The 27,448-nt window shown below is 35.6% G+C and overlaps 1 long non-coding RNA gene across 1 annotated transcript; it reads left to right on the forward strand.

The window, feature by feature from the left end:
- The first annotated feature begins 6,206 nt into the window (after positions 1-6,206).
- Positions 6,207-20,160, forward strand: LOC130706512 (uncharacterized). Its single transcript, XR_009006742.1, has 4 exons — positions 6,207-6,248; positions 10,771-10,867; positions 18,589-18,704; positions 20,105-20,160. It is a non-coding gene; the product is annotated as an uncharacterized LOC130706512 (long non-coding RNA).
- Positions 20,161-27,448: the final 7,288 nt, after the last annotated feature.

Genomic DNA, 27,448 nt, shown 5'->3' on the forward strand with positions numbered 1-27,448 from the left:
AAGTGTTTTATAGTATCCCACCTTATATTTAGGTCTTTAATCCATTTTGAGTTTATTTTTGTGTATGGTGTTAAGGAATGTTCTCATTTCATATTTTTACATGTAGCTGTCCAGTTTTCCAAGCACCATTTATCGAAGTGACTGTCTTTTCTCCATTGTATAGTCTGGCCTCCTTTGTCATAGATTAATTGATCACAGGTGCGTGGGTTTATTTCTGGCTTTCTGTCCTGTTCCATTGCTCTATATTTCTGTTTTTGTCCCAGTACCATACTGTTTTGATGACTGTAGCTTTGTAGTATAGTCTGAAGACAGGGAGCCTGATTCCTCTGGCGCCATTTTTCTTTCTCAAGATTGCTTTGGCTATTTGGGGTCATTTGTATCTTCATACAAATTTTAAGAATTTTTGTTCTAGTTCTGTGAAAAATGCCATTGTTAATTTGATAGGGATTGCACTGAATCTGTAGATTGCCCTGGGCAGTATAGTCACTGTGACAATATTGATTCTTCCAATTCAAGAATATGGTATATCTTTCCATCTGTTTGTGTCATCTTTGATTTCTTCCATCAGGGTCTTATAGTTCTCAGAGTACAGGTTTCTGCCTCCTTAGGTAGGTTTATTCCTAGGTAGTTTATTCTTTTTGATGCAGTGGTAAATGGGGTTGTTTCTTTAATTTCTCTTTCTGATCTTTTGTTGTTAGTGTATAGAAATGCAATGGATTTCTTTGTATTTATTTTGTATCCTGCAACTTTACCAAATTCATTGATGAGTTCTAGTAGTTTTCTGGTAGCATCTTTAGGATTTTCTATGTATAGTTAGTATCATGTCATCTGCAAACAGTGACAGTCTTACTCCTTCTTTTCCAATTTGGATTCCCTTTATTTCTTTTTCTTCTGTGATTGTGGGTGCTGGGACTTCCAAAACTATGTTGAATAAGAGTGGTGAGAGTGGACATCCTTGTCTTGTTCCTGATTTTAGAGGAAATGCTTTCAGCTTTTCACCATTCAGTATGATGTTAGCTGTAGGTTTGTCATATATGGCCTTTATTATGTTGAGGTAGGTTCCCTCTACACCCACTTTCTGGAGAGTTTTCATCATACATGGGTGTTAAAATTTGTCAAAAGCTTTTTCTGAATCTATTGAGATGATCATATGGTTTTTATTCTTCAATTTGTTGATGTGGTGAATCACACTGATTGATTTGTGGATATTGAAAAATCCTTGCATCCCTGGGATAAACCCCACTTGGTCATGGTGTATGATCCTTTTAATGTGTTGTTGGATTCTGTTTGCAAGTATTTTGTTGAGGATTTTTGTGTCGATATTCATCAGTCATATTGGTCTGTAATTTTCTTTTTTTGTTATATCTTTGTCTGGTTTTGGTATCAGGGTGATGGTGGCCTCATAGAATGAATTTGGGAGTGTTTCTCCCTCTGCAATTTTTTGGAATAGTTTCAGAAGGATAGGTGTTAATTCTCCTCTAAATGTTTAATAGAATTTGACTGTGAAGCCGTCTGTTCCTGGGCTTTTGTTTGTTGGAAGTTTTTAAATAACAGTTTCAATTTCAATACTTTTTAAAAAAATTTTTACTTATTTATTTATTCATTTTTGGCTGTGTTGGGTCTTCGCTTCTGTACGAGGGCTTTCTCTAGTTGTGGCAAGTGGGGGCCACTCTTCATCGCGGTGCACGGGCCTCTCACTATCGTGGCCTCTCATGTTGTGGAGCACAGGCTCCAGATGCGCAGGCTCAGTAGTTGTGGCTCACGGGCCCAGTTGCTCTGTGGCATGTGGGATCTTCCCAGACCAGGGCTCAAACCCGTGTCCCCTGCATTGGCAGGCAGACTCTCAACCACTGCGCCACCAGGGAAGCCCCCCAATTTCAATACTTTTGTGATTGGTCTGTTCATATTTTCCATGTCTTCAGTCTTAGGAGACTGTGCCTTTCTAAGAATTTGTCTGTTTCTTCTAGGTTGTCCATTTTATTGGCATATAGTTGCTTGTAGTAGTCTCTTATGATCCTTTGTATTTCTGTGGTGTCCATTATAACTTCCTCCTTTTTCATTTCTAATTTTATTGATTTGAGCCCTCTCCCTCTTGATGAGTCTGGCTAAAGGTTTATCAATTTTGTTTATCTTTTCAAAGAACCAGCTTTTAGTTTCATTGATCTTTTCTATTGTTTTCTTTGTCTCTATTTCATTTATTTCTGCTCTGATCTCTGTGATTTCTTTTCTTCCACTAACTTTGGGTTTTGTTTGTTGTTCTTTCTCTAGTTGCTTTAGGTATAAGTTTAGGTTGTTTATTTGAGATTTTTTTTTTGTTTCCTGAGGTGAGATTGTATTGCTATAAACTTTCCTCTTAGAACTGCTTTTGCTGTGTCTCATAGGTTTTGGATCATCATACTGTCATTTGCATTTGTCTCTAGGTATTTTTTGATTTCCGCTTTGATTTCTTCATTGATCCATTGGTTGTTTAGTACCATACTGTTTAGCCTCCACATTTTTGTGTTTTTTTTAGTTTTTTTCTTGTAGTTGATTTCTAATCTCATAGGGTTGTGGTCAGAAAAGATCCTTGATATGATTTCAGTTTTCTTAAATTTACCGAGGATCACTTTGTGGCCCAGCATGTGATCAGTCCTGGAGAATGTTCCATGTGCACTTGACAGGAATGTGTATTCTGCTGGTTTTGGATGGAATGCTCTATAAATATCAATTAAGTCCAACAGGTCTAATGTGTCATTTAAGGTCTGTGTTTCCTATTGATTTTGTGTCTGGATGATCTGTCCATTGACGAAAGTGGGGTGTTAAAGTCCCCTACTATTATTGTGTTACTGTCAATTTCTCCTTTTAAGGCTGTTAGTATTTGCCTTATATTTTAAGGTGCTCCTATGTTGGATGCATATATATTAACAATTGTTATATCTTCTTCCTGGATTGTTCCCTTGATCATTATGTAGTGTACTTCTTTGTCTCTTGTAACAGTCTTTATTTTAAAGTCTATTTTGTCTTATATGAGTGTTGCTACTCCAGCTTTGTTTTGATTTCCATTTGCATGGAATACCTTTTTCCATCCCCTCAGTTTCAGTCTGTATGGGTCCCTAGATCTGTAGTGGGTCTCTTGTAGACAGCATATATATGGGTCTTGATTTTGTATCCATTTGAGCAGTCTGTGTGTTGTGGTTGGAGCATTTAATCCATTTATGTTTATGGTAATTATCAATATGTGTGTTCTTATTGCCATTTCATTAATTATTTGGGATTTGTTTCTGTAGGTCTTTATTTAACAAATAAAGGTAAAAAGTAAGATTAGTATTGCTATACATTTGACACTACCATTAAAAGAAACACATCTGTAATTAATTTTTTCATCTTGATCTTTTGTTAGCACTTTTATGAGTTCATCAGTTTTTCATTAGAGTTCTGAAAATGCTTATTCATTCAGTTCAGCAGTACAGTCAGTTACCAGAAACCTGAGTGAACTGATGAGGATGAGTATAATTTTTGTGACTTTCTGTCTGAATTAAAAAAAAAAAAAATCCCACAAGGACTCAGAGGCAAAGAATATACAAATCAATTTTCACTGCAAAGTAAAGGAGCTGTTGCAGTGGAGGATTACTGGACTGAATGTCAATATTATGACATAGTATGAGTGTGTTTCATGTTTGGTAATTGCAATCGTTGCTTTTGTTGTGGTCATCCATGTACAATGCTTGGTGTCAGTCTATTTATCTCTTGTAAAAATAAAATACAGTGCGTGTGTGTGAAAAAAAAAAAAAAGAAACACATCTGAATTGTGCCTAATGTTAGATAGGAACTATTCATGATTTTTGTGCTTATTAATGCATTCAGGCAACTCATAATTTAGATAAAACCCAAGGTACCAAATTTGGAAAAAGCACTGCATGGTAAGATACAGTGTTTGGTAGGCTATAGTGTCAGAGGTGCTTTTTATTTTTTATTTTTTTTAATTTTTAAATTTTTTTAGCCATGCATGTGGCATGTGGGATCTTTAGTTCCCTGACCAGGGATCGAACCCGTGTCCCCTGCATTGGAAGTGTGGAGTCTTAACCACTGGACTGCCAGGGAAGTCCCGTGAGATGCTTTTTTTTTTTTTTTTTTTTTAACATCTTTATTGGAGTATAATTGCTTTACAATGGTGTGTTAGTTTCTGCTTTATAACAAAGTGAATCAGCTATACATATACATATATCCCCATATCTCCTCCCTCTTGCGTCTCCCTCCCACCCTCCCTATCCCACCCCTCTAGGTGGTCACAAAGCACCGAGCTGATCTCTCTGTGCTATGCGGCTGCTTCCCACTAGCTAGCTATTTTACATTTAGTAGTGTATATAGGTCCATGCCACTCTCTCACTTCGTCCCAGCTTACCCTTCCCCCTCCCCGTGTCCTCAAGTCCATTCTCTACGTCTGCGACCTTAGGTTCTTCAGAAAGATTTTTCTTTTTTTAGATTCCATATATATGTGTTAGCATATGGTATTTGTTTTTCTCTTTCTGACTTACTTCACTTTGTATGACAGACTCTAGGTCCATCCACCTCACTACAAATGCCTCAATTTCGTTTCTTTTTATGGCTGAGTAATATTCCATTGTATATATGACCAACACAATTTATTGAAGAGACTGTCCTTTACCCATTGTGTACTCTTGACTCTCTTGTCAAATATTAGTTGACTATACACGTGTCAGTTTATTTCTACGATTTTGATTCTGTTCCGTTGGTCTATATATCTGTTTGTTTTTTTCTATTACCATACTGTTTTTTTTTGTGTGTGTGTGGTTTTTTTTTTTTAAACATCTTTATTGAAGTATAATTGCCTTACAATGGTGTGTTAGCTTCTGCTTTATAACAAAGTGAATCAGTTATACATATACAATATGTTCCCATATCTCTTCCCTCTTGCATCTCCCTCCCTCCCACCCTCCCCATCCCACCCCTCTAGGTGGTCACAAAGCACCGAGCTGATCTCCCTGTGCTATGCGGCTGCTTCCCACTAGCTATCTATTTTACATTTGGTAGTGTATATATGTCCATGACACTCTCTCACCCTGTCACATCTCACCCCACCCCCTCCCCATATCCTCAAGTCCATTCCCGTGAGATGCTTTTTAAATTGTTATTTTTAATTAGCTTCTTTGTGTCTGGAATGGGTTTTTTTCCCCCTTTTTTCTTTATTGAGAAATAATTGACCAATATAATTGTATATATTTAAAGTGTATAATGTGATGATTTGATAGACATTGTTGAATGAGGTGATGGATGCATTAATTATCTAGCTTTGCTTTTTTTTAAAATTTATTTATTTATTTATTTATTTATGGCTGTGTTGGGTCTTCGTTTTTGTGCGAGGGCTTTCTCCAGTTGCGGCAAGCGGGGGCCACTCTTCATCGCTATGCGCGGGCCTCTCACTATCGCGGCCTCTCTTGTTGCGGAGCACAGGCTCCAGACGCGCAGGCTCAGTAGTTGTGGCTCATGGGCCTAGTTGCTCCGCGGCATGTGGGATCTTCCGGGACCAGGGCTCGAACCCGTGTCCCCTGCATTGGCAGGCAGATTCTCAACCACTGCGCCACCAGGGAAGCCCCTCTAGCTTTGCTTTTGATCTACAAAAGATATACCTGACATTAGTATATCTTAATGTAAGTGAAAGCAAATGAAACATTGAGGCATGCTTAAAAGTTAAAATTCTTTGTAAAACGGTGAAGCAAGGTTTTAAAAAAATAAATTGCAATAAAAGTTATATACATATTCAGTAACAACATAAAATCTGCTAAGCTGTAATTATTTTAGATCAATCACATGGAAGATAAGTGGTAGCAGTGGAAATCAGAGAATTGATAGACAAATCAAATAAAAATTAAAGGAATCATGATTATAATATGGGTGACTTCCAATACAGTATTTAAGTTAGAGACTTGAGATAACACATAGAAAATGTTTCTACAGTTTTAAATAGGTCACTCAGATATTTAGGAGAAACTGGGACTTATTCTTTTCCCAAAATGTAAACAAATGCAACTCTAATTATACTTTATTGTTTCTGAGATAAATTTCTCCCTCTCTATTCTTCATATTATCCTTAGGCCTTAACCTCCCGATCCCTCATTTATCTTCAGTCTTCACTAAGCATTTGTTAAACTCTGTACTGTGATCTTGATTTTTTAAATATTTTATTTATTTTTATTTTCTTTCTAGGTATATTGAGAAGTAATTGATGTACATCACTGTGTAAGTTTAAGGTATGCAGCATGATGGTTTGATTTACATATATTGTGAAATGATTATCACAATAAGTTTAGTTAACACTCATCATCTTGTATAGATACAATAAAAAGAAAAAAAAAAGTCTCCTTTTGATGCGAGCTCTTGGGATCTACTCTCTTAACAACTATCCTGTATATCATACAGCAGTATTAACTATAGTCATCATGTTCTGCATTACATCCTTAGTACTTCTTTATCTTATAACTGGAAGTTTGTACTTTTTGACTACCTTCCCCCAATTCCCCCTCCTCCAACCCCCCACCTCTGATAACCACAAATCTCATCTCTTTTTCTATGAGAAACAGTAGAATGGTGGATGGTGGTTTCCAGGGGCTGAGGGTTGGGGGAACTTGGGAAGTGTTGATCAAATGGTACAAACCTGAAACTAGAATATGAATAAGTTCTAAGGATCTAATGTACAGTATGGTGACTATAGTTAATAATAGTGTATAATTGAAATTTGCTAAAAAAGTAGATCGTAAGTGTTATAATCACACACACAAAAATGGGAACTGTGAGGTAATGTATGTGTTAATTTACTTGATTGTAGTAAATATTTCACAAGGTCTGTGTATGTCAAATCTTGTTATACACTTTAAATATATACCTTTTTTGTTAATTATGCCTCAGTAAAGCTGGTAAAAATTATTCTGTAGTGCAGATCATTTATTCTGGGGATTTTGTTGGGTTGGCTGGTTGGTTATGTCATAATTTTTATTTCTCTTTTTCCCCTCTTTTTCAAATTATGCTCCTGAATTTCCAAGTTTTTAAATTTTTGCATATATATTTCATTTCACCTTATCCACAAGTAAGGTAGTGGGAAGTTCCATGAATACCATCTATTTGCTCTAGTTTAATGTGTGTGAATGATCTTTGATTCTTTCCCAATATATCTGAGACATGCTTGTCTCAGAGTTTCTATATGAGAGCTATATACTAAGTATAATGTTCACATTTTTTTTTCTAATCCAGTTACCTTTCAGATCTGGTGGTGGCCAGAGAAAGAGGGACAGAAGCTTCCAGGAATTGGTATAGGTCTTGAGTGTATCATAATTTTCTAGATGACCTTAGCAAGTAGTGGTGGTGTTGGGGGTTGTGAGGAGGTTAATATTTCAATGCATAAAATTTCTGAAGAAATATAATATATGGGGGTATATTATTTTTGTTATAGGTCCAAAGATGGTAGACTTGATATATCTTCTACGACTTCTATAGACATTATTTTTTTCCTTAACTTTCTTTAAAGAGAGTAAGTTAGTTTGTAAAATGTCTTAGTCTTCTTTTAATTAGCTCAGCCGATCGTTAGCTCTAAGAATTGTGTGAGGGTATTCCTCACATTCTGTAAATTGTTCCTTCAAATCCAGGTGGAGCCTTGGTAACTTGGCTTTAGATAGAGACAATTACCCTAAGTTCTCATAGCCCATGCTTCATCGACTTCTTTCCTGAAATTATATTAACTCTCTTCTCAACCAGTGGAGGTAAACATAGGTGAAATCTGTCAGGAAAATTCTCTGAAATTTGAAAATGGGGAAAAGGTATTACTGGGCTTGCCTTTCTGTTATCTGGGCTATTTTATAGTTTTGTAGAGCAGAGGTTAACTGGTAGAGATGAAAGTCATTTCCGTCTGTTGGAACAGATAATTCCTAATGGTTTATGGCTGTGTTAGACATTAACAAGCTTCGTATCTCACCCAAGAATCTAATTCTACCATTTCTTTGGTAAACTGCCTATCTGCCTAACTTTTCAAATGATCTTTGGGCTATTTGCCTTAGATTAATGATTTTATCTTTTTGAAAATTATACCTGAACCATGTTGGAGGTTTCACTGAGATGCCCCAGTGGACTGACCTGATGGAGACAAGTAAACCAAACCATGTGGACTGGTTAGTTCCAGCCCTGTCTTCTCCTGACTCCTGGATTGAATTCCAAATAACAATAGTACTTCCACTTTGCTGACTCTCAATTTTTCCTAAGTTGCTTTTTTTTCCTTTCTGTTGATTTTGTGTTTTTATATTTGTTTCTGTTGTGCACTCAACTGATAAGTTATTTTCTCTTGGTGACAGCAACGATTGGAAATTTGGTCTTATGGTCTGATCATTTGGTGATATAGGTTAGATGAATGATAGAGATCTATTCTCTGATGTGAGAGAGATAATGGAGAATATAGTTTGTTAATCTTTTTGGGTTTTTGTTTGTCTGTTTGTGAGCTTATGTCAATTAAGAATTTTGAACCAATTAGAAGGAAAAACATCTCTCTGAGATTTTAACTGGGGAGTTTTAGTGTTTAATGTTCCCCTGTGGCTGAAGTTATGGAACAGAAGCTATAGGTACTCTCTGTGTCTATGCACCTGTACTTGATAAAAGGACTTTATCTTTCATGAAGTCAGTGGGAAATGTTTTCCTACTTCAATAGAGAATTAATAAGTTCTATTATTATGTCCCTTAAACTTAAAGGAATCCTATTCTGATTTGTTTATAGAGGTAAAAGAGCCCTTATATAAATCTAATATTCTTCCTTAAAATCATAGGGGAAAAAAAAACACCTGACCTAATAACTCTAAATGTGCAATGCACACCAGAAAAATACAGAAATTGCTGGCTTAACATTTTTAATCTAAGTTTACATAATTAAGATGAATCTTTAGACAAATTAGACTGGGTTAGTAGTTTTGGCTAAAATAATAAATAGTAACTCTCTTGTCTTTTCCTTGAATCTATCAGTATGCTTTATAATCCAAGCATTTTGTTTTTGTTTTTGTTTGGGTTTGCTTTCTCTTGAAGTGACAAGTTGATCTGAACTTCTAGGCTTCTTATATTGGTTTACTGATCAAATAAGTTAATATTACTCCTGGAAAACATTTACAATTATGAAAGAGATTAGTTTGTGTGTGGCTAAATTGAATCATTATTCTGACACTTTTTTACATCAACAGTGATTATGTGTTGTAGTGTTTCAGTTTAAATATAATTTACAAATTTGGATTAACATTAAATTGAGTTAATTAATAGATAATGATTAGATGCCTAGATAATTTCTAAGTAAAAGTGAATACTCAAACATTGATGACTAAACATAATTTTAAGTTTATATTCTTTTACTTACTATTTTTATATGCCTTACAGTGGCTATATCTTTGGGTAATGTTAATGAACATGTTCATTTAAGGTACTTTATGAAGGTGTAACAGTGCTATGTGTGGCTGCAGGGAATGAGTTTTCTTAGTCTGCTAAAGTATTTGATGGAGAGTTCTCAAATAATAGACCTCTCAGTATTTTTCTGTGAAATAGAAGTTCATTTTCTTTATTAAAAGTTACGATTATTATGGTTGGTTGAGACTATATTAGGAGGAAGAGTACCAAGATAAATATACTTAGTATGTACGGTAATAGGATGTGGTTTTGTTTATCAAGAGAAAAAGAGGGTCATTTTGTTTTAAAGGTTCCAGTTGTTCCAGAATGTCAAACGGTTTAGTGAGTGACAAAATCTTAAGAGATACAGAAAATTGTAGAAGGTTTAAAGAAAGGTAGTTTTTACTCAACTTAGTTTATAATAATTCAGCATGAAAAGGAACAATGAAATGTATTAAAATTTTGCCAAAGTTGGCTCGTTTTAGATGAGGTTATTTATACAAAAAAAGAACATTGAAACTTTTACTGCCCAAAATATAAATGCAAGAGTATACTGTGACTTTTACCTTTGTTAAAATGATTAAGGTGTCTTAGAGATCTTAACAGGAAGTGATAAAGGTTATTATTTACCTTCTGTAGGTAATCCCTGTCTCACCAAAATAGTTTTCAGTTTTGCTTTATTATTTAATTAACAACGAAAGCAGCACAGATTCTTCAATTGTCAGAAAGATAAAGTTCCTTACAACTGTGCTACCTTCTTAAATAATTATTTAAAAATATTTTACTGTCACTTTGATTAAATAGGTAACCAGGTATTGTCTCTCATGCATCCATCATCCTATCTTAAACAATTGATCAGATCTTGACAATTCCTTTGATCTTACTTGCCCAAGATAGGATCTAAGTTGAGAAAAAAAATAAAACTTCGAGTCTAACATTCATATTTAAAGAGATCTTAGATCCTCCAGGAGGCCCTTGGAAAATCACAAGGATTTATTATTTACCTTATAAAAGAAAAGATGCTATAAATAGGTTTGTTTGATAACTCCATTTTAATTAACATTATTGTAAGAATTGTGTGAACAAAATTGTCAAATCAGAAGAGATACTTGGTTTTCCTAAGGTTAAATTTTTATAGTTAAAATATTATCAATGTAAATACTATGGAGATTTTACATTTTATGGGAAGGCTTAGAGATTTGCCAATGCCTATGCTGCCATAATGCATTCTTATGCTTAGAGGAACTATTGATTAAATCTTTATGAAATAGTTATTTACTGTACCCCAATAGAAAACTATGATATTATTAGCATTGTGATAAATTAACCACAGCCTCTCAGTCTCATCAAATGCTTTTCTGCTCCTAGGTGTTTGCCTCAAGTCTCTGGTATAATCTAGAAGCTAAAATTTGTGTCTTCAACAAAGAAGGACAGTCTTAGAGCCTCTTGGAAAGGATTCTAACAGGTACTCTGAACTATTGATACATCAAAGAATAGACTTTTGGCTACAAGCTGCCCAGTTGGCATTGCTTAACAACTTTGAGTTTATGCTATGGAGTAAGTCAGGATTTCTAGGACCCTTTTTAGTCCAGAAGCAAACAGACTTTGTGAAAGCAGATTGCTGACTTGAGTCCCGATGAAACAAAATTCATCATTTAGGACTGAGGAAAACAATCTTATTATAGTTATTTGTTTGGAACATTATTGGAATTATTTTTTTAATGTTTCATTTTTAATGTTATGGAAGGAAGTCTCATGCATTTTTTCTTAAGCTATTCCTAACACTTAATCTAGTAGACTGTGCTTCTGTAAAGCAAAATGAAACGTTTTAATGTTATTTGATTCTCACTGGCCTCTTACAGTTCAGAAACAAATAGTACTTTTTACTTGAGTGCCCTTACCTTTCATAGCAGTGTTATTTATTTATTTGTACAGGTTCAATAAGAATTTGTCCTCCTTTATTCCCAGATATATAATTGAACAAATTGCTTGTGCAATCATGGGCATACTTAGAACATCATATTTGCAAGTGATTCTCATCAAATCAGGCATAATAAGCCCACTCTTAAAGAACAAGTATTGACTTCATATACTGACCAAATGACTACAAAGCCCTCCTAAGAAAACTGACTTGGTATCTGGTTTATAAGGTCCCAGTCTCACAGGTAGTAAGAAAGGTCACTTTCTGACAGGCTAGGGACCTTAGAAAAGTTTGGGGACCATGCCATTTTCTGGAAAATTCTATCTTTCTTTATCCCTCCATGACTAGTTTTTAAAGATAATTGCATTATTTTGTATTTTGTAAAAACAAACCATAGTTTCTTGGAGCTGCATTGACAGGATTTCCATCAGTATTCATTTTTCATGTTATAGTAGTAGTCTTTCATTAAATTATGAAAGGATATGTCATTTAATAAAATGATTCAGTCTTCCTCAAATTATTTCATCAATTTGGTAGATTTGAGAAATGATGGTCAATATTTTATTGACTACTTTGATTTTCTTTTTCTCATATTTTTTTTGGAAACAATGAAGGATGGCATTTATCATTTTATAATTTTTAAAACTGTACTATTTAGGAAACTTTTTTAAAAAGTAGGTTCACTGTATAAATGTTTGTTTTTATATATAAATCAAAGTATCTTAATTGAAATTAAGAAGGTAGAGTCTGGAGGAAAGTCTTTCAGCATTGAATTTATAGGGAATTTGGAAATTGGGACAGATAAGAAAATATATTGAGACAAAAACTTTGCTTACCTAAATTATTTGTGTTTCACTAATTCAGTAGTGGAATTCATCAAGTCATTGCAGAATAAAGAATCATTATAATCAGAAAATTAGGATTTTTCAAAATCTATAGGCATTTGTTTATAAATGATCTGTGCATTAATAGTTCTAAGTTTCATTTTATGCTAGGACAAATGTATTTCCATGAATTCTTCTTTAAATAACTCTCGTTATCAGTAGGAAAGCATGTTTTGGATTTTTAAAAACTTTATTACCACACAGATTTTTTAAATGTTCCCATTCCTAGAATCATAGAATGTTTAAAGTATAAGCAACATATTCTTTAACATATACATTTTCAAACTAGTGAATTCTACTTTTTTATGTGAAATGTTTCAGTCAATTCCTTTAATTTTGATTCAAATACATTTTCCTACCAAATTTTTTCATTAATTGTATTATATTACCTGCCTTCTGATTAAAGAGCCTTAAAGTCCAAAGAGAATCTTTTTGTTTCACATACCAGTGACTTAAATACCTTGCTACCAAGGGATTTTTATCATTCATGCCAAAATTTCTCTCAATTACCACATTTACAAGCAACTAAAATGAATTTTCCTATTGTTTTGTCTTTGTGAATTAAATCACATTTGTTTCATAAAATTGCAGTTTTACAACCCAGAGTTTTATAAGTTTCTAGATATTTATAGAAATCAAAAATTCCCTTTTCCTAAAAACTAATGTAATTTCTGTATGTAACATTTCTGGGTTTGATCATGAAATGTAACATATCTTCCACTCAAGTAATTTAAGTCCCATATTTCTTGAGATTTCAGCCGAAATATATTTCAGAATATTTCAGTGTTTTGTACCTATATAAAGTTGTTGGTTGCAGTGTCACCATGACTAAGCACCAATATAAATATAGCTTTCAGTAAAAGCTGCAGGCAGAGAAACATTTCTTGGCATATTGTGACATTTTGGAAACAGAATTTGAGATGTGATTACAAGTACCAGTATAGTTATGGAAGCAATGGCTGGGGTGTTTAATGGTAGGTCTGTATCCTTCGTATACTTTCAAAGCAAAAGCTAGTATAGTGTAGTGGGTGAGTTTATGGTCTATGGATTTATTATGTCTGCATTCAGGTCCCACCTAGGGGGTCACACCAAAAATCTTTGCTACCACTACTGGCGTAGACTAGTGGTACGATGCCAGGGGACTGATATTCTTTATAGCTCATAAAAGCATTTTGGATATTAAACTAATACATGCAGAGCATCTGAAACAGTGTCAGGCTTGTAGTTCGTACAAGTGTATTAGTTCTCGATGCTATCATATACCTTTTACCAAAGGAATATTGTTTATTAGAAACATATTAAATCAGAAATCACTTTTATCAATGATATGTGTGTGTGTATACTACTATGATGTTATATACACATCTTATATTTTTACCTTTGCCTAACATTCATTTAGAAAGACTCATTTATGCTCTGCCTGTTGACTGATGCCACTCTGTCTGACATTAAAAAGTCATCCCATGGCCTTTTATAATACCCCTTCCTCTAAATAACATCCAAAGAGTGGTTTATTATCAAAACTGCCCTGTTGAGGTGATATGTAGATATGTATAATAGATAGTCTAGTGTAAAAACATTTCTCATCATCTTTTTCCCTAGGATGGAGTGCTAGAAATGAAATGAGTGAGACTTACAGGATTCTTTTTTTTTCCCCACCCACCACCCCTGATGTTGGCAACCACCAGTCTGTATCTATGAGGTTGGGGTTTTTTTCCCCTAAATTCTACACATAAACATCATATGGTATTTGTCTATTTCTGCCTGACTTACTTCACTTAGCCATAATCCCCTCACTGACCATCCATGTGGTCACAAATGGCAAGTTTCATTCTTTTTATGGCTGAATAATATTCCCCTGTGTGTGTGTGTGTGTGTATAATATAATTACTTTATCCATCAATGGTCGCTCAGATTGTTTCCACATCTTGACTATTATAAATAATGATACAGTGAACATGGGGCTACAGATATCTATTTGAGTTAGTGTTTTTGTTTTCTTTGGATAGATACCCAGAAGTGGAACTTCTGGATCATATGGTAGTTCTATTTTTAATTCTGTGAGGAACCTCCATACTGTTTTCCACAGCGGCTTTACCAGTGTGTGCCAAAACTGAAGCCTGACCCTCAGGCAACAGCCATGATTACCTAATAGGCCTTTCTCACAGAAAGACAGAGCTCTTGGGTCTCTTTCCTCTTGTTGTGGCCTGGGGGTGGTAGCTGTTTAAGAACCTTTTCTCCATTGGTTGCAGTCCTACTGGACCCACAAGCGTAAGCCCCACTGGCCACCAGAGCCAGGCAATGTAGAGGTGTCCCCTGGCAGCAACCGCAAAAATCGGGGCACCAGACAGGGGTATGAACTCCTTTCTCTGTGATACTGATTATTACAATCCCATGAGACCAGGAATGCAAGCTCCCTGACCTCCAGGATCAGATGGTCTAGAGGCGTCCCCTGGGTGGCAGCCACAAAAATCATTACACCAGATGTGTGAAAGCTCCCTACCAGGAGATACAGCAAAGGGAGAGTGCAAAGATGGCACCTGCCAGTCTCTGTCCTGTACAGTGTTCCAGCAGACTCCTAGATGTGTCTGTTTAATTAGATGTGTGCTCCTGAGGCCGACACTTTAATATGAGCACATGAGCCTCCTTCATTTTAGGTCTGGGCACGATCAGCTGCTTCTGAGCTGGGCTCTGGGGTCAGTGAGTCTGAGCATGCAAACACTGTAAGAGCAGCTTCTGAGATCACTAGAGTCTTATGTGTCTTGGGACATAAGTCCCATTGGTTTTAAAACTCTGGGGCTTGTCTCTCAGGTGCAGGTCTTAAAAGTTGAGGTGCCCCATGTGAGGTTCAAACCTTTCCCTCCTCGGGGAGAAACTCTGGGTTTTGAGTTCCCTCCTGGTTGTGGGTCACCATGCCAGGGGGTGGGGTTTATGGTGAGATTGGGTTCCAGCCTCTCCTACCTACTTTGATATGTTGTTCATCTTCATCTACCTGGTGTATTGTCATCACTCAGCCAGCCTTTAGGTTTTTTAAGGAGGAAATTGTTTTATAGGTAGCTGTAGACCCAGTTTGTCCAGGGATGGAGGCGAGTTCAGGATCTTCCTAGTCACCATCTTGAGCTGGAACCTCATTCTTTATCTGCAAGATAAAATAATTTACTACACATTCATATTCAAATGCTATTAATGAAACTACATCAATATTAAGTAATTCTTTCTAGTGGTAACACGTGGAGTAAGCTGTTACAGAAACACTATAATAATCCACTTTAGTATCAACAGTTGTATTTTGAAATAACGGGTTTCAAGTAAAACAGAATCTAAATGAACCTATTTCTAAAGGATTTGAGCCTAAAGGATTTGAATTAGGATGTTGTAAAATAGGTTATTTTTAGAAAGAAAGAAGACATAAAATAATGAAAGAAAGGAAACCAGAAGGGGTACAAGAATGAAAGAAAAAAGGAAGGGATAGAGAGAGAGAGAAAACTATCTTATAGAAAGAAATACAGTTGACGCTTGAACAACATGGGTTTGAACTGCATGAGTCCACCTATGTGTGGATTTTTTTTTTTTTTTGATACACAGTCGGCTCTCCATATCCATGGTTGCACAACCATGTATTCAACTAGCCGCAGATCACAGACTTAATATACAATCTGTGGTTGGTCTAATTCGTGGATGTGGAATTCACAGATGGACGGTCGACTATGGGACTTGAGCATATGTGGATTTTGGTATCCACAGTGGGTCCTGAAACCAGTCTCCTGCGGATACCAGACAACTGTAGTTGTATTATAGATGCCCTGTTCTGGCTTAACTGCACAAAGAGTATTGTAAAATTCTAAGTGCCCTATTTGCCAAGAGACACTGAAAACCTGGATTACATTCAAAGGTGAGTGACCTGTATATCATACTCTTGAATTTCTGCCCTAAGTTGCCTGAGAACTTTACCTAGATTTAAATCTAGCAGTGTAGCGTAGTAGCTATATTCTTGTGGATGGTGAAAATTAAAAGAATGAAATAATCTCCACACCTAAAATTTGTTGGCAAATTTCAAAAAAGGGTAAATTATCCAATTTTACTCATAGTGTGCGGCTTTGTAGTTCATTTAATTTATATACCTCTCTGTGATTAATTACATGAACAGTACCAGTTCAGTGCTCCCCAAGATGTAATCGGCATATGACAAAGTGCTCTCACTTTAAACTCCGGAATAAGCAAGCTCAAACCTTCTTATTTACTGTATTATATCTCTGGGCCTTTACTCTGATCATCTATACGGTGACACTCTAAGAAGGGGGTGTGGTTTGCAGCATTTTCTATATGTATATGACATTGGGACACTTGTTCTCTGGAGAATTTCTTGAGGCTGATATGGAGAATCGCTTCTCTAGTCCAGTCTTAGTGGAATTTTTAATTTGTTCACACTTTTCAATAGCTCAATAACCCTTGATTGTTTGATTTACGCACTTATATTTTGCCAATATATTCCATTCCAGTCTGATACCATCTCATCATGAGTTATTTTGAATTCCCTGAAGTTGGAACTGCCAAATGCAATTGAATTTTTTAGAATTTAAAACCTGATTTTACCTTGACTTTAAAGTATAGCCTCATACCTCGTTTCTCCTACCACAGCCACTCTGCTCTGTGTAAAAGGTAGAATGTGGCCAGAGATGGGGTCAGGGAATTTCAGTCAGGGTCAGCAGTTTATGGAGCAGTGAGTACAATCCCATGTGGCCACAGGGTTTCAAGTTATGGCCCACACTCCCTTAATAAATCATGCCTGTGCCACTGTATGCAAGTGAGAATAAGAATACTTCTTAGACCAGAGTATATATAAATGTGGGATGGAAGATATACCTACTGGCTCCCACTTTTCTCCAACTTCACCTCCAAAAATAAGCAGAGACAATACTTAACAGAATATCACTAGCCTTGATTGCACCTAAGATGGAAAAGAAGGCCTTGAGCCAGGGAGTTCTCTTCTACAGTGAGAGGGTCTCAGCAGGTAGCTGATAAACTCACATACCTGAAAGCTTTTATCATCTCATTAGTTTCCAGTTGTCTTCCAGTGCTCTCACACATCATTTAGCTAAAGCCTCAGCTGGTCTTTGTCAGCTCTCATCTGGAGATCTACATCCCAGTGATATCAAATCAATTTTATATCACAATACAAGTCAAATTGTAAGTTTGCTTGGCCAGCGTCTATGAACTACTTTATAATAACTGAAATTCAGCATTTCCAAATTCTGTGTTTTGAAAATGCTGCCAGGTGAAGGCCCATAATGGACTTAGGAAGACCAATTAATTAGGATACTGTTTAATCTGCCAGGATTGTTTAGCAGTATCCAAGTTAACAGCTATGTGTTGCTTCCAGGTGTATTGCTCAATTTCCAAACTTTCTTGTTGGTATTTTTAGAAGAGTTTAAAGCATCTGTCCTCAACCTTGGCTTCACATTAGAATCATCTAGGGAGCTTTTAAATATATCCATCCTTAGACTTCACCTCCAGAAATACTGATTTAATTGATCTAGGGTGAATCCCCGGCATTGGTATTGTTTAAAAATCTCCCCAGGTGAGTTTAGTTTGAAGCCAGCATAGAATACCACTGTTTTAAAATAACAGCAGTTGCTTTTTCTACACTTCATAATAAGCTTCTGCTAGGTCAATTAAAAAAGTGTTCCATCGAGAAAAAAAGAAATTAATATTTAATTAAATGCTTTAGCCTTTTTTCTTAGCCAATATGTTTCTGTACTGCCTCTAGAAAGTCCATATTTGAATACTCTATCTTTAGCCTGGACTTTTATCCTTGAAATAAAAGATTCTTTGTTCACCTCAGAAGTGACATATCCATTAAACAAGTGCTGATTATTGAGCACCTACTATGAGCAGGTTAAATTCTATGAGAAAAATTCAGATATTTAAAACATGTTATTAACCTCAAGACATATCATTTCTGAAGAAGACATATTTATCTGAAATAATGACCACCCATAATACAAAAATTAAGTGATGCTTGTCAAGTTAGAAATAGATGCCAGTATTTACCAACCTAGCCAACACACTGCTAAAATTCTTTCCCTCAGGCCTTGAGGGTGAAACAACCTTCATGGGGATTAGGTGAGAGAACCTAAAATACTATGATGAAGTGGGAAGGGATGTGAGGTGGCAAAAGTTGGCCTTATTATTCAAAGACCACTGATTAAGGTTACAGACATAAGTGCCAGTGGTAGATTGCAAAACTAGCCCCAATTATTTCCTCTTCCTGTATCTATACATTGTAATGCTGTTCTCCATTAAGGCTGCATTTGGCCATGTGACTTGCCAGCTGTTGGCGTGCCACCACTGAGTCTTCTGTATTTCTGCTTTTCCTCTTAGGCCTCTGTTGTCACCATGGGAACATGCCCTGGCCAGCCTGTTGCAGGATGAGAAATGTGGATGAGAGTAGTCGCCCCAGTGAAGAGTCAGCTGATTCCAGACGTGACTAAACACAGGTAAGTTCAACACAGCCGTCTAGCCAGCCCACAGTTGACCTTGCACCTGTGAGCATTACACTCAAAAAGATGAATAATCATCCAACAAGTAGATTGGAGGAATGGTATGAATAAAAGCATGTATCTTTTATTTATCTCTCTGGATTTTAAAATGTGAAAATTTTCCAGAATAAAATCACCTTTCTAATTGCTATCTACAATGATAATTATTGCACAAATAGTTTTATTTCACGAATAGTTTTAGGAATGCTTGTTATTCTATAGAAATACATCTACCTTTGTATGTTACCTCCCAGAGAATTACCTAAACTTTTTAAAAGAAAAAGCTTTGTTTTGAGACACACACTTTAAATTTTCCTCATCACCCAGGAAAGTGGGAAGGAAGATGAAGTATCTGACTCCTTCTTAGTCTAGGAGTTGTACTTGGAGAAAAAAGGTAATAATACCTTCTAAACTTAATTTGCTCTTTCCTCCTCCAGGGTTTTCAAACCGTGCCCAATTGCTCTTACAAACAGCTCAAAACATCCAGGTTTATTAGAGTGTTGATACTCCCAGGAATAGATCAACCCACACAGCCAGTAGATTTTTGCAGAAGTTTGAGGCAAAGTGATATTCAGTGAACCTTATGGAATTAATAAAGAGCAAAGTATCAATAAAGTATTTAAGGAGGTACACAGTAAAGACAAAGAACTACTTAATTCACCCCCAGTGTTCTTTAAAGTTTGCCATCGGACTTTCTCCATATTCCTACTGCCTGTTGCTAATAGCAATGCATATGGGCTTCACACAGCAAATGCTTATCATACCACCTAATCGCAGAGGCACAGGATTAAGGATTAATCTTCATCCTTGGTTCCTAACATACAATCATTGTTGGCCCAGGCATGACCTTCTTTTATTATTCACTTAGTTAGATATGCATATGTTTGTATTTGTCTGTTTTTTAATTTATCTATGTTTTATAATATAATAAGAACCTGGGAAATCATCACTCTGTGAAAAACAGAACGTGGATGATAACTTAAATTTACGTATGTGATCTTATACAAACCATTCTCCTGCCCGCCACTCACATGATGGAATTGCCATCTGAATCCTGTGTTCATCATTTCATCATTTCTTTAGGTTAAATTGCATAGTTTTAAACTACATGTATTCCTAAAAATTGTATGCAAAGATATATAGAGTTTTAGATTTTTATAGATATTTATATGTATTTTATAAATATGCATATTTATGTTATCTTTTAGGATTTTTTAACTTAAAAATTCTGAGTTTGACATATATTGTCATATCTTGATGTAATTTATTCATTTTAACTGTTGTACAATATTTCTTTGTGGGAACATAAATAGTTCATTCATCTAATCTCCTCTTGATGCATACTGGGTTGTTTCCAGGTTTTTGCTGTCTAAAAATGGTGTCACTATGGATGTTCCTACATATGTCTCTGAATGTAAGTATATGAGTTTCTCCTGGGAGTGGAATTGTTGAGTCATAGATAATGTCTGTGTGTACAATTTTATGAGAGAGTGCCGTATGTTTTTCAAAGTAGTTGTAGCAATTTAGACTCTTACTGCCATCTATTAGAAATACTGTGCATCTATACCGTTCTCCCTAGTGGCTATATCAATTTACATTCCCACCAGCAGTGCAAGAGTGTTCCCTTTTCTCCACACCCTCTCAGCACTTATTGTTTCTAGATTTTTTGATGATGGCCATTCTGACTGGTGTGAGATGATATCTCATTGTAGTTTTGATTTGCATTTCTCTAATGATTAATGATGTTGAGCATTCTTTCATGTGTCTGTTGGCAATCTGTATATCTTCTTTGGAGAAATGCCTATTTAGGTCTTCTGCCCATTTTTAGATTGGGTTGTTCGTTTTTTTGTTATTGAGCTGCATGAGCTGCTTGTAAATCTTGGAGATTAATCCTTTGTCAGTTGCGTCATTTGCAAATATTTTCTCCCATTCTGAGGGTTGTCTTTTGGTCTTGTTTATGGTTTCCTTTGCTGTGCAAAAGCTTTTAAGTTTCATTAGGTCCCATTTGTTTATTTGTGTTTTTATTTCCATTTCTCTAGGAGGTGGGTCTAAAGGATCTTGCTGTGATTTATGTCATAGAGTGTTCTGCCTATGTTTTCCTCTAAGAGTTTGATAGTGTCTGGCCTTACATTTAGGTCTTTAATCCATTTTGAGTTTATTTTTGTGTATGGTGTCAGGGAGTATTCTAATTTCATACTTTTACATGTACCTGTCCAGTTTTCCCAGCACCACTTATTGAAGAGGCTGTCTTTTCTCCACTGTATATTCTTGCCTCCTTTATCAAAGATAAGGCGACCATATGTCCGCGGGTTTATCTCTGGGCTTTCTATCCTGTTCCATTGATCTATATCTCTGTTTCTGTGCCAGTACCATACTTTCTTGATTATTGTAGCTTTCTAGTATAGTCTGAAGTCAGGGAGCCTGATTCCTCCAGCTCTGTTGTCCTTTCTCAAGATTGCTTTGGCTATTCAGGGTCTTTGCTGTTTCTATACAAATTGTGAAATTTTTTGTTCTAATTCTGTGAAAAATGCCAGTGGCAGTTTGATAGGGATTGCATTGAACCTGTAGATTGCTTTGGGTAGTAGAGTCATTTTCACAATGTTGATTCTTCCAATCCAAGAACATGGTATATCTCTCCATCTGTTGGTATCATCTTTAATTTCTTTCATCAGTGTCTTATAATTTTCTGCATACAGGTCTTTTGTCTCCTTAGGTAGGTTTATTCCTAGATATTTTATTCTTTTTGTTGCAATGGTAAATGGGAGTGTTTTCTTAAATTCACTTTCAGATTTTTCATCATTAGTGTATAGGAATGCAAGAGATTTCTGTGCATTAATTTTGTATCCTGCTACTTTACCAAATTCATTGATTAGCTCTAGTAGTTTTCTGGTAGCATCTTTAGGATTCTCTATGTATAGTATCATGTCATCTGCAAACAGTGACAGCTTTACTTCTTCTTTTCCAATTTGGATTCCTTTTATTTCTTTTTCTTCTCTGACTGCTATGGCTAAAACTTCCAAGACTATGTTGAATAATAGTGGTGAGAGTGAGCAACCCTGTCTTGTTCCTGATCTTAGTGGAAATGGTTTCAGTTTTTCACCATTGAGGACGATGTTGGCTGTGGGTTTGTCATATATGGCCTTTATTATGTTGAGGAAAGTTCCCTCTATGCCTATTTTCTGGAGGGTTTTTTATCATAAATGGGTGTTGAATTTTGTCAAAAGCTTTCTCTGCATCTATTGAGATGATCATATGGTTTTTCTCCTTCAGTTTGTCAATATGATGTATCACGTTGATTGATTTGCGTATATTGAAGAATCCTTGCATTCCTGGGATAAACCCCACTTGATCATGGTGTATGATCCTTTTAATGTGCTGTTGGATTCTGTTTGCTAGTATTTTGTTGAGGATTTTTGCATCTGTGTTTATCAGTGATATTGGCCTGTAGTTTTCTTTCTTTATGACATCTTTGTCTGGTTTTGGTATCAGGGTGATGGTGGCCTCGTAGAATGAGTTTGGGAGTGTTCCTCCCTCTGCAATATTTTGGAAGAGTTTGAGAAGGATAGGTGTTAGCTCTTCTCTAAATGTTTGATAGAATTCGCCTCTGAAGCCATCTGGTCCTGGGCTTTTGTTTGTTGGAAGATTTTTAATCACATTTTCAATTTCAGTGCTTGTGATTGGTCTGTTCATATTTCCTATTTCTTCCTGGTTCAGTCTCGGAAGGTTGTGCATTTCTAAGAATTTGTCCATTTCTTCCAGGTTGTCCATTTTATTGGCATAGAGTTGCTTGTAGTAATCTCTCATGATCCTTTGTATTTCTGCAGTGTCAGTTGTTACTTCTCCTTTTTCATTTCTAATTCTATTGATTTGAGTCTTCTCTCTTTTTTTCTTGATAAGTCTGGTTAATGGTTTATCAATTTTGTTTATCTTCTCAAAGAACCAGCTTTTAATTTTATTTATTTTATTTGTTTTTTTTTATGGTGTGTTAGTTTCTGCTTTATAACAAAGTGAATTGGTTATACATATACATATGTCCCCATATCTCTTCCCTCTTGCCTCTCCCTCCCTCCCACCCTCCCTATCCCACCCCTCTAGGTGGTCACAAAGCACAGAGCTGGTCTCCCTGTGCTATGCGGTTGCTTCCCACTAGCTATCTATTTTACGTTTGGTAGTGTATATATGTCCATGCCACTCTCCCACTTTGTCACATCTTACTCTTCCCCCTCCCCATTGATCTTTGCTATTGTTTTCTTCATTTCTTTTTCATTTATTTCAGATATAATCTTTATGATTTCTTTCCTTCTGCTAACTTCGGGGGTTTTTTTTCCTTCGTTCTCTAACTGCTTTAGGTGTAAGGTTAGGTTGTTTATTTGAGATGTTTCTTGTTTCTTAAGGTAGGCTTGTATAGCTAAAACGTCCCTCTTAGAACTGCTTTTGCTGCATCCCATAGGTTTTGGGTCATTGTGTTTTCATTGTCATTTGTGTCTAGGTATTTTTTGATTTCCTCTTTGATTTCTTCAGTGATCTCTTGGTTATTAAGTGTGTTGTTTAGCCTCCATGTGTTTGTATTTCTTACAGATTTTTTCCTGTAATTGATATCTAGTCTCATAGCATTGTGGTTGGAAAAGATACTTGATACGATTTCAGTTTTCTTAAATTTACCAAGGCTTGATTTGTGACCCAAGATACGATCTATCCTGGAGAATGTTCCATGAGCACTTGAGAAAAATGTGTATTCTGTTGTTTTTGGATGGAGTGTCCTATAAATATCAATTAAGTCCATCTTGTTTAACGTATCATTTAAAGCTTGTGTTTCCTTATTTATTTTCATTTTGGATGATCTGTCCATTGGTGAAAGTGGGGTGCTAAAGTCCCCTACTATGATTGTGTTACTGTCGATTTCCCCTTTCATGTCTGTTAGCATTTGCCTTATGTATTGAGGTGCTCCTATGTTGGGTGCATAAATATTTACAATTGTTATATCTTCTTCTTGGATTGATCCCTTGATCATTATGTAGTATCCTTCTTTGTCTCTTGTAGTAGTCTTTGTTTTAAAGTCTATTTTGTCTGATATGAGAATTGCTACTCCAGCTTTCTTTTGATTTCCATTTGCTTGGAATATTTTTCCATCCCCTCACTTTCAGTCTCTATGTGTCCCTAGGTCTGAAGTGGGTCTCTTGTAGACAGCATATATATATGGGTCTTGTTTTTGTATCCATTCAGCCAGTCTATGTCTTTTGGTTGGAGCATTTAATCCATTTACATTTAAGGTAATTATTGATATGTATGTTCCTATTACCATTTTCTTAATTGTTTTGGGTTTATTATTGTAAGTGTTTTCCTTCTCTTGTGTTTCCTGCCTAGAGAAATTCCTTTAGCATTTGAAGACTTAATTTTTTAGAGCAGTTTAAGTTACAGCAAAAATGAGGAAGGTATAGAGATATCTCCTATACCCCCTGCCCCTGCACATGCATAGCCTCTCCTGTTATCAGTATCACTTACCAGAGTGGTAGCATTTGTTCTTAACTAAGGATGTACCTACATTGAAATGTCATAGTCATCCAAAGTCCATAGTTCACCTCAGGGTGAACCCTTGATGTACATTCTATGGGTTTGGACAAAAGTATAATGACATATATGCATCATTATAATATCACTGCCCTAAAAATCCTTTGTGCTTTCCCTGTTCTCTCTTCTCCCTCCCCTAGAAACCACTGATCTTTCTTGTTTCCATAGTTTTGCCTTTTCCAGAATGTCATGTACTAGAAATGAATTTCATCATACAGTATATAGCCTTTTCGGATTGGCTTCTTTTACTTAGTAAGCATTTAAGGTTCTTTCCTGTCATTTCATGGCTGGATAGCTCATTTCTTTTTAGTGATGAAGAATAATCCATCGTCTGGATGTACCACACTTAGTTTTTCCATTCACCTACTAAAGGACATTTTGTTTGCTTCCAAGTTTTGACAATTATAAATAAAGCTGATATAGGCATCCACATGTGGGTTTTTGTTTCTCTGTAAGTTTTCCGCTCCTTTGGGTAAATGCCAAGGAGTGCAATTGCTAGATCGTATGGTAAGAGAATGTTTAACTTTGGAAGATAGGTTGGCAATTTCTTACAAGGTGGCTAAGCCATTATGCATTCCCACCAGCAATGTACGAGAGTTTCTGATACTCCACAGCCTCGCCAGCATTTGGCGTTGTCTGTGTTTCAGATTATAGTCCTTCTAATAGGTGCATAGTGATAATCTCATTGTTTTGTGTTGCATTGTTTTCATGATATATGAGGTGGAATATCTTTTCATATGCTTATTAGCCATCTGTCTATCTTCTTTGGTGAGGTGTTAAAGTCTTTGGCCCATTTTTTACTTGGGTTGTTTGTTTTGTTATTGTTGAGTTTTAAGAGTTCTTTGCATATTTTGGATAACAGTATTTTATCAGATGTGTCCTGCAAATATTTTCTTCCAGTCTGCAGCTTGTTTTCTAATTCTCTTCATATCATCTTTGGTAGAACAGAAGTTTTTAATTTTAATAAAGTCCAGTTGATTAGTTATTTTTTTCATGGGTCATGTCTTTGGTTTTCTATCTAAAAAAGCATCACCATACCCAAGGCCATCTAGGTTTTCTCCTATGTTGTCTTCTAGGAGTTTTTTAGGGTTTTTGTTTTTACTGAAGTGCAGTTGATTTACAATGTTGTGTTAATTTCTGCTGTATAGCAAAGTGATTGTTTTTTATACACACACACACACACACCCCATCATGGAAAAGAATATTTTTAAAAAGTGTGTATATATATATATATATATATATATATGTATATATATACACATACAGTTTTTTAAAATATTCTTTTCCATTATGGTTTATCATAGGATATTGAATATAGTTCTCTGTGCTATACAGTAGGACCTTGTTGTTTATCCATTCTATATATAAAAGCTTACATCTGCTAACCCCAATATCCTGCTCCATCCTGCCCCCAACCCCCTCCCCCTGGGCAACCACTAGTCTGTTCTCTATGTATGTGATTCTATTTCTGTTTCATAGATAGGTTCATTTGTGTCATATTTTAGATTCCACATATAAGTGGTGAGCCTGGCCAGAGGTTTGTCAATCTTGTTTATCCTTTCAAAGAACCAGCTCTTGGTTTTCTTGATTTTTTTCTATAGTTTTTTTTAAATCTCTATTTTATTTATTTCCTCTCTGATCTTTTTTATTTCCTTCCTTCTGCTGACTTTAGGTTTTGTTTGTTCTTCTTTTTCTAATTCTTCTAAGTGGTAGGTTAGGTTGTTTGAGATTTTTCTTGTTTTTTGAGGAAGGCTTGTATTACTATGACCTTCTCTCTAAGAACTGTTTTTGCTGCATCCCATAGATTTTGTATGGTTGTGTTTTCATTGTCATTGTCTCAAGGTATTTTTTAATTTCCTCTTTGATTTCATCTTTGGCCCATTGGTTTTTTAGTAGCATGTGGTTTAGTCTCCATGTAATCGTTTTTTTCTCATTTTTCTCTGGTTAATTTCTACTTTCATGTCATTGTGGTCAGAAAAGATGCTTGAGATAATTTCTGTATTCTTAAATTTGTTGAGGCTTGTTTTGTGCCTTAGTATGTGGTCAGTCCTAGAGAATGTTCCATGTGCACTTGAAAAGAATGTGTATTCTAGTTTTTTTTGATGTAATGTCCTGAAATTATCAGTTAAGTCTAACTGTTCTATCATATCATTTAGGGTCTCTGTTGCCTTACTGATTCTATGTCTAGAAGATCTGTCCATTGATGTGAGTGTGGTGTCCTGTCAATTTCTCCCTTTATGTCCGTTAGTATTTGTTTTATGTATTTGGGTGCTCCTATATTAACTGCATGTATGTTGATGAGTGTAAAATCCTCTTCTTGTATTGATCCTTTTATCATTATATAGTGTCCTTCTTTATCTTTCTTTCTGGCCTTTGTTTTGAAGTCTATTTTGTCTGATATGAGTATTGCAACCCCCGTTTTCTTGTCATTTCCATTTGCATGAAATATCTTTTTCCATCCCCTCACTTTCAGTCTATGTGTGTCCTTTTCCCTAAAATGGGTCTCCTGTAGGCAGCATACTGTAGACTCTTGTTTTTTTATCCAGTCTGCCACTCTGTGTCTTTCGATTGGAGCATTTAGTCCATTGACATTTAATGTAATTATTGATAGATATGTATTTATTGCCATCTTAAACCTTGTTTTCCCATTGATTTTATATTTCTTCATTGTCCCTTTTTTTGTTTTTCCTTTTGTGGTTTGATGATTTTCTTTTGTATTATACTTATGTTCTCTTCTTTTTGGTTTTTGTGAATCTATTGTATGTTTTTGATTTGTGGTTACCCTGTTTTTCAAGTATGTTAACCCCTTCCTGTATCTACTTGCCTTAGACTGGTAGTCATATAGGCTCAAACACATTCTAGAGAAAAAAAAAAAACTACATTTTTGTACTCTCATCCCCCACATTTTATGATTTTGATGTCCTCTTTTACAGCTTCATGTTCATACTTTTGCTGTTCATTGTGGTTATTATCACTTGCACAGAAATTTTTTGATTTTTCTTTTTAATCTGTGTACTGGCTTATTTAAGTGATTTACTTTGCAATTGTGATTTTTCTATTTCCTGTAGATTCTTACTTCTTTTTAGAGAAAACCTTTCGATATTTCCTTTAGGATAGGTTTAGTACTGCTGTAT

The sequence above is a fragment of the Balaenoptera acutorostrata genome, chromosome X, assembly GCF_949987535.1.
Source record: "Balaenoptera acutorostrata chromosome X, mBalAcu1.1, whole genome shotgun sequence".
In the NCBI taxonomy this organism is placed as follows: Eukaryota; Metazoa; Chordata; class Mammalia; order Artiodactyla; family Balaenopteridae; genus Balaenoptera; species Balaenoptera acutorostrata.